General features: G+C 37.1%; 1 long non-coding RNA gene across 1 annotated transcript in view; it reads left to right on the forward strand.

The window, feature by feature from the left end:
* LOC141584013 (uncharacterized) overlaps positions 1–17745 on the forward strand; it is a 353843-nt gene that overhangs the window by 217428 nt on the left and 118670 nt on the right. The window contains exon 3 of the long non-coding RNA XR_012516869.1: positions 11797–11865. This is a non-coding gene — a long non-coding RNA (uncharacterized LOC141584013). The remainder of the gene's footprint in view (positions 1–11796; positions 11866–17745) is intronic.

The following is a 17745-nucleotide window of genomic DNA, read 5'->3' on the forward strand; positions in this document are numbered from 1 at the left end:
CATGACATGCATGTGACACGTAAAGACGGATAATAAAACAATTATGTACCTGCCAAATACCTGAAAAAATGCTCATCATCACTGGTCATCAGAGAAATGCAAATCAAAACCACATTGAGATACTATCTCACACCAGTTAGAATGGCGATCATTAAAAAATCTGAAAACAACAGATGCTGGAGAGGATGTGGAGAAATAGGAACACTTTTACACTGTTGGTGGGAATGTAAATTAATTCAACCATTGTGGAAGACAGTGTGGCGATTCCTCAAGGACCTAAAAAGAGAAATCCCATTTGACCCAGCAATCCCATTACTGGGTATATATCCAAAGGATTATAAATCGTTCTACTACAAGGGCACGTGCACACGAATGTTCATTGCAGCACTGTTTACAATAGCAAAGACCTGGAACCAACCCAAATGCCCAACGATGATAGACTGGATAGGGAAAATGTGGTACATATACACCATGGAATATTACGCAGACATCAAAAACGATGAGTTCACGTCCTTTGTAGGGACATGGATGAACCTGGAAACCATCATTCTCAGCAATCTGACACAAGAGCAGAAAATCAAACACCGTATATTCTCAATCATAGGTGGGTGTTGAACAATGAGAACACATGGACACAGGGAGGGCAGCACTACACACTGGGGTCCATTGGGGGGAAATGGGGGAGGGATGGGGAGGTGGGGAGGTGGGAAGAGATAGCATGGGGAGAAATGACAGATACAGGTGAGGGGACGGAAGACAGCAAACCACACTGCCTTGTGTGTACCTATGCAACAATCTTGCATGTTCATCACATGTACCCCAAAACCTAAAATGCAATAAAAAAAAAATAATAAAAAAGAAAGCATAAATGAAGAAAAGAAATGCAAAGAAAGTATAAACAATGAAAAAATACTTTTTAAATGATAGTAGTTTTAGGCACTAAAATAATAGAAACTGTAATAAATATAAATGTGTTAATCTAGTCATTTAAAGTCAGACTCTAAAATTTTGTTTAAAATATCTAACAACATATTATTTGCACAAGAAAACAGGCTAAAAAAAGAAGACAGTGCACATTAACAACAACCTTGAAGCCTACACTGTGATGCCATTGATTACATCTTCTTCCCCCAGAGGTATTACTTCAGGTTTTGTGTTCATTATTTAAGAATTAGTTTACTATTGCTGTATAACAAATTACCACAAGTTTAGTGGCTTAGAATGACATACACATATTATCTCACAGTTTATGTGGGTCAGGGATATGGGCATGGCTTATCTTGGTCCTCTGTTCGCAGTTTGACAAGGCTGCAATTAAGATTAAAATTGGCTGGGCTGTGTTCTCATCAAAGACAGAACTAGGGAAAAATCTAATTTCAGATACCATAGGTTAGCAGAATTCCTCTTTATGTGGTTACAGGATTTAGGTTTCTTTCTTCTTACTGGTCATTGGCTTGGGGACACTTCTAGCTCTTGAGAGTCATTTGCCACATAGGTTTTGTCTTAGACTTACAACATCGCAACATGTCAGTTTACTTCAGGGTCAGTAGGAGACTGTTTCCCTTCTGTCTGTGAAAATAGAAGAATGACATTTCACCACCTTTGCAAGCAACTATTGGTTAGAAGCCTATACTGCAAGTGAGGAGACTATACAATGGTGTGACTCCTTGAGGGTCATCATAGGATATATCCACAATTTACATTGATTTACTTTTTCACTATATACATATACCCTAAAATATATATTATTTAGTTTATATATGATTTTGAATTTTACATAAGTGGAATCATCCTGTGTATATTATTCTGCAGTTTGCTTTTCCACTCAGTTATTTTTGCTTTATATTTATATGTTCCACTGTAGTTGTAGTTTTCATGACCATATAGTAGTCTATATTAAGACTGTTAGAACACTGAGTTTTCATTCTATAATTTCAGTTTTTGCTATTATAACCAATATTTCCATGGGCGTTATTGTTCATGTTCTTGCTGTAAATGTGTAGGAATTTCTCAAGGATTATAATCCTTTCTTTACACAGTAGCCAGTGGAAGTAGTCTTTTTACAACATAAATTAAAAACCTCCAGTGACATTTTGCTGTACTTAATATTCAAACTCCTTAAACCATAGTTTACAAAGCTTTACTTGCTCTGGCCTTTGACCATGTCTGTTACCTCATCTTAAACTGATACTACCCTTTCCCACTATGGTCCACAGTGGCCTTTTTTCTTTTTCTCAATAGTCAATTTTTAAATTCATTCCTGCCCTAAAGTCTTTTTATCTTACTAGAATACTCTTCCTTGGCCTCTAAATGTAGACTCCATTTCATGTTATATGACTAAGCTGACATATCACTAGAATGGTCATCTGTAGCTACCAAATTCAAAGTAGATTTCCACTCACTGTCAGTCATATAACTCTATTTTAATTATTTTCACAGAACCTATCCATTTGATATATTTTTAAAAATTTATTGTCTGCCTGTCAGTGTATTTAACTCTCTATTTTAAATGTAACTTCCCTGAGAACAAGTATCTTTTTCTACTACTTATCAGTATATGTATAATACCTAGCAAAGTGTCTGGCACATAAGCAAAATTGTAACTACAGTATCAGATTTGGCAGAAACAAACATATAAGGTAAAATGGAGTATAAAACAACTTTTCTATAGACTGCAGGTGGGCTTGGGTGATCTGCCTATGTATTGTCTTCTTATTAATACTTGTTAAGAAATATTGCTGGAAATGAAAATAAAGAGTTTTCTGATAGTTTGAATTCTGAACTAGGAGGAAATAACATAACAATGCAGGATGAGTGAGTCTGGGGAAGGGTTGGGAAGTGTTGTTTTTCCAGACCACTCATTTGGCATTTAGTTGTTGACAGCCTTCTTGGCTCACTAATTAAAACTGTAAAATTTCAGGTGAGTGACAGTAGCTTAAATGCTAATTCTGATTTTTGCAGCTGCAATCATTGGAAGCTAATGGTATAATTGATGGACGCTGCCAGTTGCAAAGAAGGAGTGGAAATTAGTACTTAAATTACTATTGCTAGAGGTCATAATTACATTTTCAGTTGCATCCAAAAGCAGTGCCTCAACCAATAAAACTATAATATATTTTTTGGGAGCAAACATACCATTAGTACCTTGAATGTTGTATGTTATAAATACAGGTATAAATGTATACATCCAATTTTACATTTCAATCTGTAATGGATTCAAATTCTGCCCCATCCCCAACTAACATCTCTTAAAGAATAACAAAGAAAACTAAAATTGATCTAAACAGATAAATCCTCTGGAACAAAATATTTATTCCACAAAAGATTTCAGTTTTATCTTGGACCTCTTATAATTATTGAACACATCTGCTTAGTTAAAATAATATGTGCTTCACCATGGATTAAAGGAAATAAAACTTTTGGAAACTCATTTGTAATGGAGCATAACCAGCTAATTGATTTTATCTTGGTAAAATGAACTGGAGCTCTTGAAATGGGATGCAATTGTGGTGATCAAGGATTTCTGAAATGATAGTACATCACAGTATTTATTTTTAAAACAATGTTTATGTCATGTTCATCCTGTTCTAGTGAATGCAATTGAGACTAGAAGTAGTGGCATTTTTTTTCTTTCTTCTCATTTCCTTAATATACTTCTGCCCCTTTCTTTTCGGTTTTCTTCATAAGCATGAAGAAAAAATCATGGGCTTGCCTTTATTTTTCTTTAATGCAATAATTCCAGACCCTGGCTGCACCTCATAAATTCTGATTTAAGTGGTCTGAGGGAATGCTTTGGCATAAATACCTTTTCATTTGATTCTAATGTGCAGCCAGTGTTGAGAACCAGTATTTTACACTGTCTCCTTGGGTAGTTCATTCACTCTCATAATTTGAATGACTATCTTGATGACTTCCAAATGTGTATCATCAGCTCTAATTTTACCTGAGCTTCATGTTTGAATACTCAGATGCATGCTTGTCATCTCTCCTTGGATGGCCTCAACATGACAATACTGAACTCATCAACCACCAAGTGTCCTCCACCTGTTTTTTGTTCTATGCTTACTGTTTAGAATCTTGGAAACAAAGTTTTTTGTTTCCCTTGTCTCTCCTACTCTATTTGTTCAACAGTCTTGGCAGCTTATCTTCTAAATGTTTCTCAAGTCTTTTCCATTATTTTTACCTTGGCTTTTGTGACAATTTCAACGTATCTTATTTGTTCAGATCCTCTTCCCTACTAATAAAACCCACCCACCCTATCTATCTGGAATGATCAATATTCAAACACCAGTTTAACTACACCACTCACAGTCTAAATTCTTCAATGGCTTTTTACCATTTACTGGATCAGGCCCAAGTTTCTTAGCAAAGGTAGTTAAGGTAATTTCACCACTGGTTCATGTCTCTTTTCTCATTACCTGATTCTATGTGATTCATACTTTAGGATATAGTATATGGAATTATTTATGGTTATCCCTAAACATGAAGTTCTTCTAATTATTCATGCTTTTGTTCATAGTCTTATTTCTGTCTAAAATTATCTTTACTTTTTCAAAATCATTCAACTCCTAATCATCCCTTACTACTTTACATTACCTCCTACAAAAAAGCTCTGACTTGCCAGACTTGAATAAATGTGCCTCTCTCCTCTCCTAGCACTTTGGGAATTCCCTTGTAATAGAATTAGCCTTGTTAAACTGAAATAATTTACTTACTTATCTGCCTCTTGACTAAAATGTAAGCAGGAGCTGTGTGTACTACCTTTATATCCTCAGTGCCTGCCGTGTGCTCTATCAGAAACTTAGTAGGCTTTAATTACACGCTTTTTGAATGGGATGATTACTGACAGCACCACAAAATCACCATATATCCTTTAGATGCTACCACTCAATGAAGGTGTTTTCCCCACTGTGAAATACGTTGAGGAATTACTGTTATAATTTTTTATGATCATTTCTCTTGAGACATTTCAGAAGGCCTCAGGCAACATTAACAAGAAACATCATCTTGTTTTCACAGGTGCACCTTTTTATTTGATATAAAACATTCCTAGTGATTTTATGTGTGAAGCTTTCCTTAGCTAATGCCTAACTGCATTCTATGCTCTTTGCACAGTGAATTCTTGATTATCCATGGTCATGGTAGAAAGGGAGAGCGTGGATAATCTAAAAATCTCATTTGCATCAACTGCCTCTCTCACCAAATCTTTTGCCAGACATAGTAATGAGTGTATCAAAGCTAGTGGAGGTACAAATGAGCTGTGAAATGGTAAAAACACATGTTGCCAAATAAAAAGAAAATGAAAAGCTTTAAATAATACACACCTGGATATTCAGTTACAGACTAACAGAATTAACTATATTTTAAAAGTAGGAACTTAGTGTTTATGATTGATGATGAAGAAGACTGATGTCTTCTGCTCTGTTAGGGTATCAGGACTCATTTTACTCATGGACAAAGCAAATAGTTGAATACATGTTATTGTTTCAGGTGTGTGGGTAGGTTTGGCTATCCTTAAACCTTAGGAAAATATACTTTTTATTCTGATCACATGGACTTTTTGGAAACATATTTCATTCTCAGATTAAGAGGACAGTTATAAGGCAGGTGAGTCAATGTAGGCACTAATTCTGTAGTCACCAATTGGCTATCTTTTCTCAGTGGAGTTGGTAAGGTCAATTGGAACTTCCAAAATGCCCTCAGTTCAGGTGATAAGGTCAATTGGAACTTCCAAAATGAGGCAGAGAGATTTTTTTTGTGGTGAGAATGGCAGAGGAATTCTAAATTGTCTTATGGTGTATTTTTATTTTATGCTGTTCACAAGTAGCCTTTGATTATAACTAATCATTTAGTCAGAGTCTGTGACACCTTTGTGTATGTTATTCATTGTACAAAAGAAAAAAATCTTTTTCTTAACTGAGGCAACTTGAGATTATATTAATCTGGCATGGCATAGGAATGAAATACTGTGGTTAATCTTAATCTATTTGAAAGGAGAGCCAGCATTATATTGCATAGTCTACTGATAGCCAAAGAGCTGGAATACTACAAAATATATCTCCATTAAGCTTTTCCTAGACTAAAGAGGCAACGTGGTAAAGTGTCCATAATAGGAAAATGAAAGATAAATAGAAGTAAATGCTCTAGGAAGTATTTTTCATAGATTATTATATACTAATAATATATATGTTATATTTATGAAGTAGGAACTGTTATTACCATCATCCTTTCTTACAGATAGGGAAACAAACTTCAGAGAAATTTAAACATTATCTAGAGTAATGCAGCTAGTATAAGTGGTAAAACTAAGTCTCTGATTCCAAAGCCCCTTTTATTTCCACCATATTGTTGATTTTCAGGACATCTGTGTTGCCCAAATTCAGGAGTGCTGTTCACACAGAATACAAGGTGAACTGTATCTTTTAGAGTTGGCAGCACAGCAGCCCTGCAAAGGAAAGAAGACTTGGGCCCTAGCTACATGAACCGAGAAAGTCACTTACCCTTCCTGAATGTGCATTTCCACAGTTGTACAACAGGGATTCTAATATTGCCTCCTGACTACTGCATGAGGCTTTACTGTGAACTAGAAGAGATCATGTGAAAGGGCTTTGTAAAAATATAAGGCAGGCCCTTTCCTCCATGAGAATTGTGGAGCTGTGGGGAGGGTCAAAAAATTAGAAAATTAATAAAGCAGAGAGAAGTAAGAAATGGTAAAGAAGAGGCAGAATTGATATCAATTCCTTAGCCTGTTACTGTGTCATGATTGTAAACATTATCGTTATACCAGAGATGTGTGCTGGCATCAGTACTTGGGAATTTTAGTTAATAGAATGCTGACTGACAAAGTTCGTTCCCAGGTATTTCTGCAATGTGAAAGCTTCCAGGAGTGCAAGGCCATCAGCTACATCCAGATTCTGTGTTTAAAGGTGATGCTTGGAAGACAGCTGGAGAGGCTGTGCTTGACGGGAGTCTGGCAAGCTGCTTAGTATCCTCCTGAAGACACAATGGAAAGATCCTGTAGCACATTCTGTCAGGGGTCTGCAGGAGATAGGAAAGATTACCCTATTTGTTATATTTATTGGAGATATTATTATTTGTTTTATGCCGTGTGGAAGGAGGGCCAGAGCTATAATCTATTGATCATTTAGTTTTATGAAGTTCTCAAATGGGTGATTTGGTATTTTTCTGACAGAGAGGCTATGGTTCCTGAACACCAGTAATAAGGTTGTCATGTCATTTTCTTCTCGGTCTTTTATTGCTTTTTATCTCTTTGCTGATATTACCTCTCCCCAACCTCACCTCCCTCTTGCAATTCTATTTTTTTTTAAGGGCCATATTTAGGACCAGGTTGATTCATTTCATATAACCCATCCTGTGCTTTTAAGAAATTACTCATCTTGGTTTTTCATGTTTCATCCTGTGAAACAGTCTGCCCACTACAGTCACTATTGTAAAGTCATCATAGTAAACACAGGAATTTAACTGGGGGAGAAATAGGTCAGGGAAGCAGAGACCAAATGTTCATTTTGCAGCCACGGTGTAAGCAGATGGGTAACAGAATGAAGTGGCTTTCTTTGTGGGCCTTGGTTTTCTATGAAATCTTTCAAGATCTCCTGGGATTCATGCTCCTTCAAAGTTCCCAAGTGCTTAGAGCAGGTGAACATTGAAGGTGGTGTCTTTCTAAATAAAGACACCAAGGAGATATTCCTGTCTCCTCTGTTGTCACAAAGAAAATACATTTGATGAGATACACTCTTTCCCCCTTTATTTATCTAGAAATGTCATAAAGAATACAAAATCTCATTGGGAAACATTGCTAAACAGCTTGGTTCTCAACTGGTTACAAATTGCCCCAGGTGATCACCAGTGGCCCCAATCACCGATGAAACGCCATTCTCAACCAGGTGAAATGGTTTCAAATCATTCATAAGCTGGCAATGTAAGACTCAAGGAACACAGATGTAAGAAAGAGAAGCTGTTAACACAATGTATCTACCTTTAAGGAAAAGAGTATAATGCACGTAAAGACAGCAGAAAGATTAGCAATGGCAGCTCATACCCAGGATAGTGAAGAGTTAAGCATTGAATGACTGTGGGAGGCTGGTGTTATAGCTGGGGAACAACTGCCTAATGTCTTTCAACTGGACTGTTTAGCAAAGCTTCATTATGAACGTAATTGTATGCCTGCACAGGCACACCACACGGAGGGAACACTCAGGGTAAAGGTATGATTGTATTGCCTGCTGCCATGCCAATTACTGGATATTAATGGCAGGATGGCATGCATATGCCGGAGCTGGGAAGCAGAAGGTTAATAGACGAACAGCACCAGAAGAGCCCATTTATCAGTTTCTATTTATCTCTCCTTGGGAGGTGGCAGGTTTACAGTAAATACCTTCTGTCCTCCTAATTTCCTAATGATGGGGATAATGATGGAGAATGGTGAAGTCATTAACTGGGACAGGCTCTGTGCATCACTCTGTCAACCACATCTCCCCAAGACCTGCAATGAGAAGTGATGGGCCCCAGCTGTTCACCAGAATCTGAGCCCCTCCTCCTATCCCCTTCACTCTAAACTGCAAGCTTGGGAAATGGTTCCCCAAATGAAGAAGCTGGAGGCCCACGGTATGCAAAGAATGAGAGAAGGAAAGCAAGTCTCTTCAGACAGGAGTAGAGAAGCTCTTCCTGTTACGCTCCCTTTGCACAGAACCCGGAGGAAGTAGCGTTGACACATGCTGGAGTGTTTCTCCAGTGATGCCAAAGCTACCATGAAATATATGTAGAATTGTATAATTAATCAGTAATTAAAGTGAGTATGCTAGGGGAGGGTGGAGAAGTACATTTAACCAAGTGTTCTTCAAAAAAAAAACTAGGAGACATCTATAAAATATATAATTCATTTTCTCACCTCATTTCAAAATGGGAGGAAAATCTCTTCTGCACAGGTAAAGGTTTTTGTTTTACAATCCTGAAGGCAGACTGAAACAGCTTAGATTGATTGGGCTGTGTTTAAATTTATTCGTAATAGTAATTACTAGGTACCTACTTCATTTTAACTGTTTATGCAGTCTTTTGACTTTTAGTTATTGCCTAAAAGTGGTAACTTGCTTTTGCATCAGTAGTTTACAGAGCTGTTAAAGAAGGATGTCTTTCTTTTCTATCTTTTATTTAGGAAGCACAGTATCTATTTCTAGAATTTACTGTCTATTAATTGAGAAAAGGTGTTATTTTTACCTGTATGTGGTAGGATTGTTTTGCTAGCAATAAAGGAGAAGTACTTAAGCCACCAATAGCAAAACATAAAAGTATATCCTAGTGACACATAAGAATCCCAAGATCAAAGATAGTTGGGCCTCAGGAATAGACTGAGAAAATTGATTATCTTAACTGAAAATTGTTAGCACTGTCTTTCTCTTGCACATCTTGCTGCTCTCTAACCACCTTTTTTTCCCCTTTCTGTACACCTATGTTCTATTGTCCTTAGAATACAGGATGGGGATAAAGTTCCTTACAGTGTACAATTTTGTTATTTCAGGTCCAACTCTTGAGGACAGACCAAGTCAAAACAACTGATTTTTTTTTTTTAAGAGGCAGGCCTTTATTTTGATGTGCTGGCTGGCATGCAGTAGTGCAAACATAACTCATAGCTCACTGCAGCTCCAAATTCCTAGACTGATCCTTCTCTATCAGTCTCCCTAGTAGCTAGAATTATAGGTGTGTACCACAATACCTGTCTTTCTTTCTTTCTCTCTCTCTTTCTTTGTCTCTTTCTTTCTTTCTCTCTTTTTTTTTCAGGATCTTCTTGTGTTGCCCAGGTTGGTCTTGAACTCCTAGCCTCAAGTGATCCTCCTGTCTTGGGTCTCCTAAAGTGCTAAGATTACAGGGATGAGCCACCATGCCTGGCCAAAAATTAACTGATCTTTATCTGTCTTTGTTTCTCTTTCTCCTACTTCCCATTCAAGGGGTGAAATTTTGGCCCAGTTTTGTCTTCTATAGCCAGAATACTGGAATTGGTCACATGATTATGGGTGCTGGGGGGAGGAGGTATAAGGTATGGGAAGTCACCAAAAAAGGGAAATTGTGGGCTACTAAGACAACTTTATCATGTGTGTGTATATTAAAAATATATATGTAGTCATGTGGTAAGAAACCAGGGAAGAGTATAGGTCCCATCAGAACTTATCTCTTGGAAAATTTACTTCAACAACACTTAACAATTATAAAAGCTCTTAACATTAGTCCTAAGTCAAGTCCTGTGATAGAATAGGATATCAAGAACGTCAGTTCCATGATAAAGATAATAGTATCTACACACCACCTATGAGGATTGAACAAATTGTGTTTCTGAAGAGCTCAATCAGTACTCCACCTAGAGAAAGTTTCCTAATATGTGGTAGCTATTATAGTTGTCGGTATCAGTTTTCCAAGTTTTATATTGTCAGCCCATTCTCTCATTGGTATAAAGAAATAATTGACTCTGGGTAATTTATCAAGAAAAGAGGTTTAATTGGCTCACAATTCCACAGGCTGTACAGGAAGCATGAGGCTGGCATCTGCTTAGCTTCTGGGGAGGCCTCGGGAAACTTACTATCATGGAAAATGAAGCGGAAGCCAGCACTTCACAAGCCTGGAACAGAAGGAAGAGAGAGATGGGGAACACACACTTTTAAGCAACCAGATCTCATGAGAACTCACTCACTATCATGAGAACAGCACCAAGGGGGAAATCTGCTCCTGTGATCCAGTCACTTCCCACCAGGCTCCACCTTCAACATTGGAGATTATAATTTGACATGAATTGTATGTGACATGTAGCCAAATCATATCAGACATGTTTCTGTTCTCCAAAGGTGAACAAGTTGTTTATAACAAACATGTGGTAGACTGTATTTTTAGAAGTGGCCATAGCAATATTTCTGACCCTACATGTTCTTCTGGATCATAACCATGCCCAACAAGAGGTGGAGTTATTTCCCTTTCTTTTGAATTTGGGTGGGTCTTTATGACTGCCTTGATGAGCAGAATACATCACAAATGATACCAAGTGATGCTAGATCCTAAGATACAATATATTCCACTTAGGGCTGGCTCCATAAGCATGAGATTTGCATAATCACACAGGGTCCTTCACTCAGAAGGGCCTCTATCCGGTTGAATGCTCTAATGCTATTCTTTTGAGATTCTTGGCATTTTTGAACAGGGGGTAGATTTTCTTTTTTTGTAATCTTAAATGATAGAGAAAAAACCAAACACTTGTTTTGTGTAAATATAAGAAAAACATACCTTTGATTAACTGATATAGCTGTGTAAAGTAATAGTTAAATAATATAGCAAAATTCACAAAAAACAAATGAAAGAAAAATAAATAATATAGCATTCACTAAAATCCCAGCTATGAAAGATCCTTTTAGAGTTCATTTATACAATCAGTTCATATATATTTGTTATGTTCTCTCATGTTGATAACCTAGTGCTTGGCCCTGGAAACAATCTCTGCTCTCTTGAGATGTTAACAATCTAGAATATAGCCATGGTTTGAATATGTCTACAAAAGTTTATATTTTGGAAACCTAATCTCCAAGGCAACAGTGCTGAAAGCTGGGACCTTTAATAGGTGATTAGTTCGTAAGGGCTCTGCCTTCATAAATGGACTAATGTCATTATTGTGGAAGTGAAATATTTATTGTGGGAGTGGGTTAGTTATTTCAGGAGTTGGCTCTTGATAAAAGGATGAGTTTGTCCCTCTTTTCTCTTTACGTCATGTTTACTCTCTTGTCCTTCCATCTTTCACTGTAGGATGACGCAGCATGAAGGTCTTCACCAGATGTGGTCCCCTTGATCTTGGATTTCCCAGCCTCCAGAACTGTAAGAAACCCAAATCTGTTCTTTATAAGTGACCCAGTCTTGGGTATTCTGCCATAGCAGCATAAAATTGACAGACTGTAGATAAAATATGGGCAAGTAAAGCAGTAATTATACAGATATTATATAGTAAAGGCTCTGAAGGGGGAGCTATAGGTGCTGAAGCATCTAATATGGATTTGGAATGAAATCAGGGATTATTTTAATGCAAACATAGCACCATTATTGGATAAGGTAACATAGATCTTGTAATATAAGAGAAAATGTTACTATGGATTATTTATTTAGTTTATGGCTTATTCATGATCAATATTTAATCCTAGATTGCCTATCTCCAGGTTCTGTGCCATATATTTAGAAATACTTAGCAAATTATTAAAGGGACAAATCTACTATAAAATACCGTTACCCAAAATGAATCACAAAATGTAGTACAAATAACATTTGGTTGATCCGCTGTTTGGAGATTCTGTATGAGACAGTGGCAATTCTAGCAAATATGCATTAATTATTGATTTATTTGTTTCTACTTTTTTATTTTATAAGTGTAGAAAGTTGATTAGGTTTAGAAACTTAGGACATTAAGAAGAATATGAACATTAGGAAAGACAGAAAATAGTAAAATTGACAGAAAAAGGTATGAAATCAGAAACTTGTCTATTTTGCTATAAGTTCATATTTTTTTCCTTCATTCTAATTCATAACCTATGGTTTTTGTCCCTTACACATTGAAAAAATAGTGTTATCAAAGGTTTATCAGTATACTACAGAATATAAAATGAAATAAATTAATGGGGAGATCCCTACTAATAATAAAGATTTCCCTCTCAAGATCTATTTACTGATATTAGAACCATTTCCTTGAATTGCTTTCAAAATTACCTTTTTAAAAAATAATAATAATAAGACCCCTAATTGTATTGTGAAACTACATATTAACTTTTTTCAAAGGAAAAAATCAGTTTGTCTAAGAGTACAGCTGGCACTTTAATTATATGCTTTGACCACTTTCCTATAGATGACAAGCAGGTATTTATTTTCTGGACTTTTTTCCCCTAAGTCTCTGGTTGTTCATACAGATGAGTTTTATTTAAACACATGATGAAAGTCAATAACACTCAAAGCTTATTTTAAGAATGAGAATTTTAACAATGTGTACACAAGGGGATCTCTACTGTGGTTGGAATGAGGGTGGCAAAGGTTACCAGAATTACCTGGGGTAGCTTTTCAAGCTGTCCGAATCCTTTCCTCTTCCCTTGATTTAGAAGCACTTAAAGATACTAGTGAAGAGTAACCGCTGACTCCTCTAGCATTCCCCAAAATCCTTCACTTAACTTCAGGAGGAAAGACTAGAAATGATTTCTGTGTGACTACCTCTCAGATAGTAAAGAACCTGAGCTCTGAATCAGACTATCCACCTGAGCCCTAAACACCAGTTACTACTTATTAGCATTATAAACTAAGTCAAGTGGTGGAGGTCTCACTGTGATGGACCACCTGGATTTCCTTGGGAAATGAAGGCCTGCTTTCCCAAAAGAGCTTTCAGCCAGCAGCTCTCAGCTATCTTCTCTCTTCAGAAGTAAAATGGTTCAGAGAAGTGATAATGCTGGAGTATATCTTATGAAAAGCTGGAAAACCCACCAGAAGACTTTACCCTGTGGGAGACACTGAGGATATACTGATGAGAAGGACAACAGAATCACTTAGAATTTCAGTGGTGGCTGCCCTGTGTAGTACAGGGTTGAAAGTAGAAGATGCCATTATGAACTGGCTAACTGATGGCAATGGGGATGAAAGGATTTGAAACCAGCAGCAGCCAGGTGGTGGTACATAATTATCAGAAGCTAAGTGGACATAATTATTGTAATACCTGGGTGTGGAGGAGGAAGGAAGCAGAACCAAGCATGATTCTCTCATTTTTCCCACCTGGCCTTCATGCATACACTGTGCTCAGTACTGATTTAGACGGTTTAAATACGATTTGTTAAAAATTCTCAGATACTTTTCTGGGATATCTTTGAACAATTTTTAAAAGGTGGAGGGTTGAAATTCCAATATTTGCATTCCTTGTAGGAAGAGTCTTATTGTAACAATTGCCCCTCATCGCCAATGCTAAGGTTGGGAAATCAATTAATATCACTTGTTCAGACAAAATATATCTTTAAGAATTGATGAATACAAGTTTATGAGCTAAGGCAAACACAGTCATCAATATCATTGCCAGTTTATATTTGTTAAATTTTTATTCGGAGGTTGTACTCAATTAATTAGTTAGAAAGAGTATTTAAATATATATGTAAAATACCCCACCTCACCTTTAATTCCTGAGACTGAAAACTATAAGTCAGAATTAGTGGACAGTTATATAATAATCATAGAGATATAGAATAGCAATCATAGAATTCTAGTAGATTTAGAAGGGACGTTAGAGTCAATCTTGCTTGACCATTATTTTGCAGCTAAGAATGCCGAGGCATAGAGAGCTTAAATAACTCAAATTTGGCAGAGCTTTAACCAGAACTGCTGTCTCCTGACTCCACATTTCATTCTTTTCCACAAGACTATACTTCTTGCTCTCTTAGTTCATATTAGATAGTACAAATAACACCAATATGGAAACTCCAGCAAGTCAAGATGGATATACTTCTGTGGGTAGAATGAAAAGGAAATTTTGAAGATAGTTTCTGCTAATAAAAAACAGAATGCTTATTGTAACCTCAGTTGATGTAATTGTATGAACTTGAGGGTTAGATGAAAGGCGAAGGGTTGTGGGGATACTGGGACAGGAAGTGTGAGTGGCACAGGCAACACTGATCTGTTGCAGTGACAGTCTCTAATCATTCAATAAACTATGCATCAAACTAGATTCTATATGAGCTAATAAAAAGAATCACATAGGCTGGGTGCAGTGGCTCAAGCCTGTAATCCCAGCACTTTGGGAGGCCGAGGCGGGTGGATCACGAGGTCAAGAGATCGAGACCATCCTGGTCAACATGGTGAAACCCCGACTCTACTAAAATACAAAAAAAATTAGCTGGGCATAGTGGCGTGTGCCTGTAATCCCAACTACTCAGGAAGCTGAGGCAGGAGAATTGCCTGAACCCAGGAGGCGGAGGTTGCAGTGAGCCGAGATCGCACCATTGCACTCCAGCCTGGGTAACAAGAGCGAAACTCCGTCTCCAAAAAAAAAAAAAAAAGAATCACATAGTGGTACTCTATGGCTGGTACCACATTTTACAATCTCTCTAGGAGGTGGAAAAACACACGTGAAGTATATTGAAACTAGATAGATTGGTGAGCTTCACAAGATCCTTGTGGTCTTGTTTAGCATCTCATCTTATACATAGAACAGCACCTGGTATATACTAGATGTTTAATAAATATTGCTCTAATAAGTTATTAATATATGATTAAGAACCTAGATAAATACAACAACAGTAAAAGTCTAGGTTTTTCACAGAGGCTATAAACACCTGGGAAATCTTTGTAGAAAATGAGAGTTTAAGATACAGAGAATGGAACCACTAAGAAGAAGAAAAGAGAAGATATTCTCGTGGGGGAGGACAAGGGCTGAGAGGGGAGGAAACATAACCAAGGCAAAGAGGTGGGCATTAGTAAGGTATGTTCCATGTTCTGGGGCTAATCAGGAGATAACCTTAGCTTTATTTCTTTTTACTTGGAATGATATATGTTATTTATAAGGTTAAGTGAGTTTTTACAGAGCCTTAATGCCTAGGCTGTCCCTGGAGCTGGAAAGAGCCATTGAAGTTTGAGCTGCCCTGAAGCTGGTCTCTTAGGACTACATGTAGAGGAGAAAGGAAGGCAAAGGAGACCTAAGACAGTCATGGGGAAGGAAACTCTGGGTTCACTGACCTGTCAGTTCAGGCCTGGCCGGGCTCTTGCCTTCTGTCATCCCGTTAATCATTTGGTTAGGTACCCAAAGCGTAGGTGAAGAACAAATTGTTTGGAATGAATTTGTAGGAACCTCTGATAATCACTGTAGATGAGACAGAAGACAATTTTGAGAAAAAAAAAATCATTAGATTTTGAAGAAAAGTTAAACTATTTTTTTTTTTTTTTTGAGACATAGTTTCGCTCTTGTTACCCAGGCTGGAGTGCAATGGCGCGATCTCGGCTCACCGCAACCTCCGCCTCCTGGGTTCAGGCAATTCTCCTGCCTCAACCTCCTGAGTAGCTGGGATTACAGGCACGTGCCACCATGCCCAGCTAATTTTTTTTTTTTTGTATTTTTAGTAGAGACGGGGTTTCACTATGTTGACCAGGATGGTCTCGATCTCTTGACCTCGTGATCCACCTGCCTCTGCCTCCCAAAGTGCTGGGATTACAGGCTTGAGCCACCGCACCCGGCCAAAGTTAAACTATTTTTAAAGAATATGAAGAATTGGAACAATTTTTCTGAGAATTAGATATTCTGAAACTATATATTAATATTTACTCATGTGATCTTTAAATGCAGCACATTCTGATGCTAAGGTATTAAGACAAGAACTAAGTGAAAGAGGGTGGGAAAATAGTTTCTTGATACTATTCATATGCTCTCTGAGTGTCTACATCTTTGAAAGCCCATGTATGGGATTTTATGTTGTGAATCACTGGCAACAATATAAAGTCTCAGGTAGAGAGTTTGAAGGTTATACCCTCCTGTGGTTCCTTGTTCTTACAATTTACTGGCCATTGCTACATAGAAATCAAGTCACAATGGAAATATTTATATTTAAAAACTCCAAACTGCTTTAGAAGCAAAATTACTCATGACTGAGTTATAACTGGATGCGTCAGCTCATTTAGCATTTGCCTCCTTAGCTTTGAAACATCAAGTATGACATAAATCAAGATGTACATTAACAAAGATGGTATAAAACATCTGTGAATTCTGAATAAGGGAAAATCACATTAGTCACCATGCAAACAATGTGTAGGACAATTTACATAAAGTCAGGAGGTAGCCAGGAACTCAAACAGACAAAAGAACTGAAGTAGACTTCTTATTCCAATGCAAATAGTATACAAAAGGAGCTATCTGTCTTTTTTTTTGACCATGTAAGAAATATTTATACAAATGGAATAACTTTATTTCCATTGAATTAAGAGAAAAAGGTTATTCTTGAAAGAAGGGAACATAATTTCTTTTTGAAGTATGTAAGTCCTGGCAAACAATCCTCTGAGTGTCTAAGCCATCACATGCTGCACCTATGGAGTCAGCTGGAACAGTTTGCTGCTCATATCTGAATACGAACTGTTCTTCTAAAGTTCTTGACTATGGTCAGCTTCAAAGAAAGGTAAGTCCTAAATAACCCATACAAAAAGAAATAGGCCTTCTAACCCCAAGCATGGTCATTGTTAAGTACCTTTTGGCATCAGATAACTTATGTGTCCAATTGCATTATGTTCTGAGCTGATGTATTTCTACCAGCAGAAAATAAAACCTGAAGATGGTTGACTGTGTGCATCATGAGATATTAAGATCAATTTTCAAGTTATCATGCCCTTTCTCTACCCTAGATAATGACACATGAAATTAATCAGGTAGCCTAAGGAATTGCAAATGCAGGAAGTTGTGGGGATAAGAAACATGTCTCCTTCTTTCTTTAACATCGTAAAAGTTCTTATTTCAATAAGCAATGTACCTGAAGTTAGCGGTTTGTTTCATCTATAATTTGTGCTGTATAACAATGAGAATGATGTTTTCATTATTCTTGGTATATCAGGCTGTTCCTTTCCTTGCTGCCATTAACAATAAAAAGCCAAGCAGTTTTCAGCCATTATCATTTTTCTCCTGATAAACCATCTGTGACATAGAGACCTTGAAGCTGGGAATTCTGGCCACAGTGCTTAATAGACTATGCATACAGCTTTTTTAGA

This window comes from Saimiri boliviensis, chromosome 3 (genome assembly GCF_048565385.1).
Source record: "Saimiri boliviensis isolate mSaiBol1 chromosome 3, mSaiBol1.pri, whole genome shotgun sequence".
NCBI classification, from domain to species: Eukaryota; Metazoa; Chordata; class Mammalia; order Primates; family Cebidae; genus Saimiri; species Saimiri boliviensis.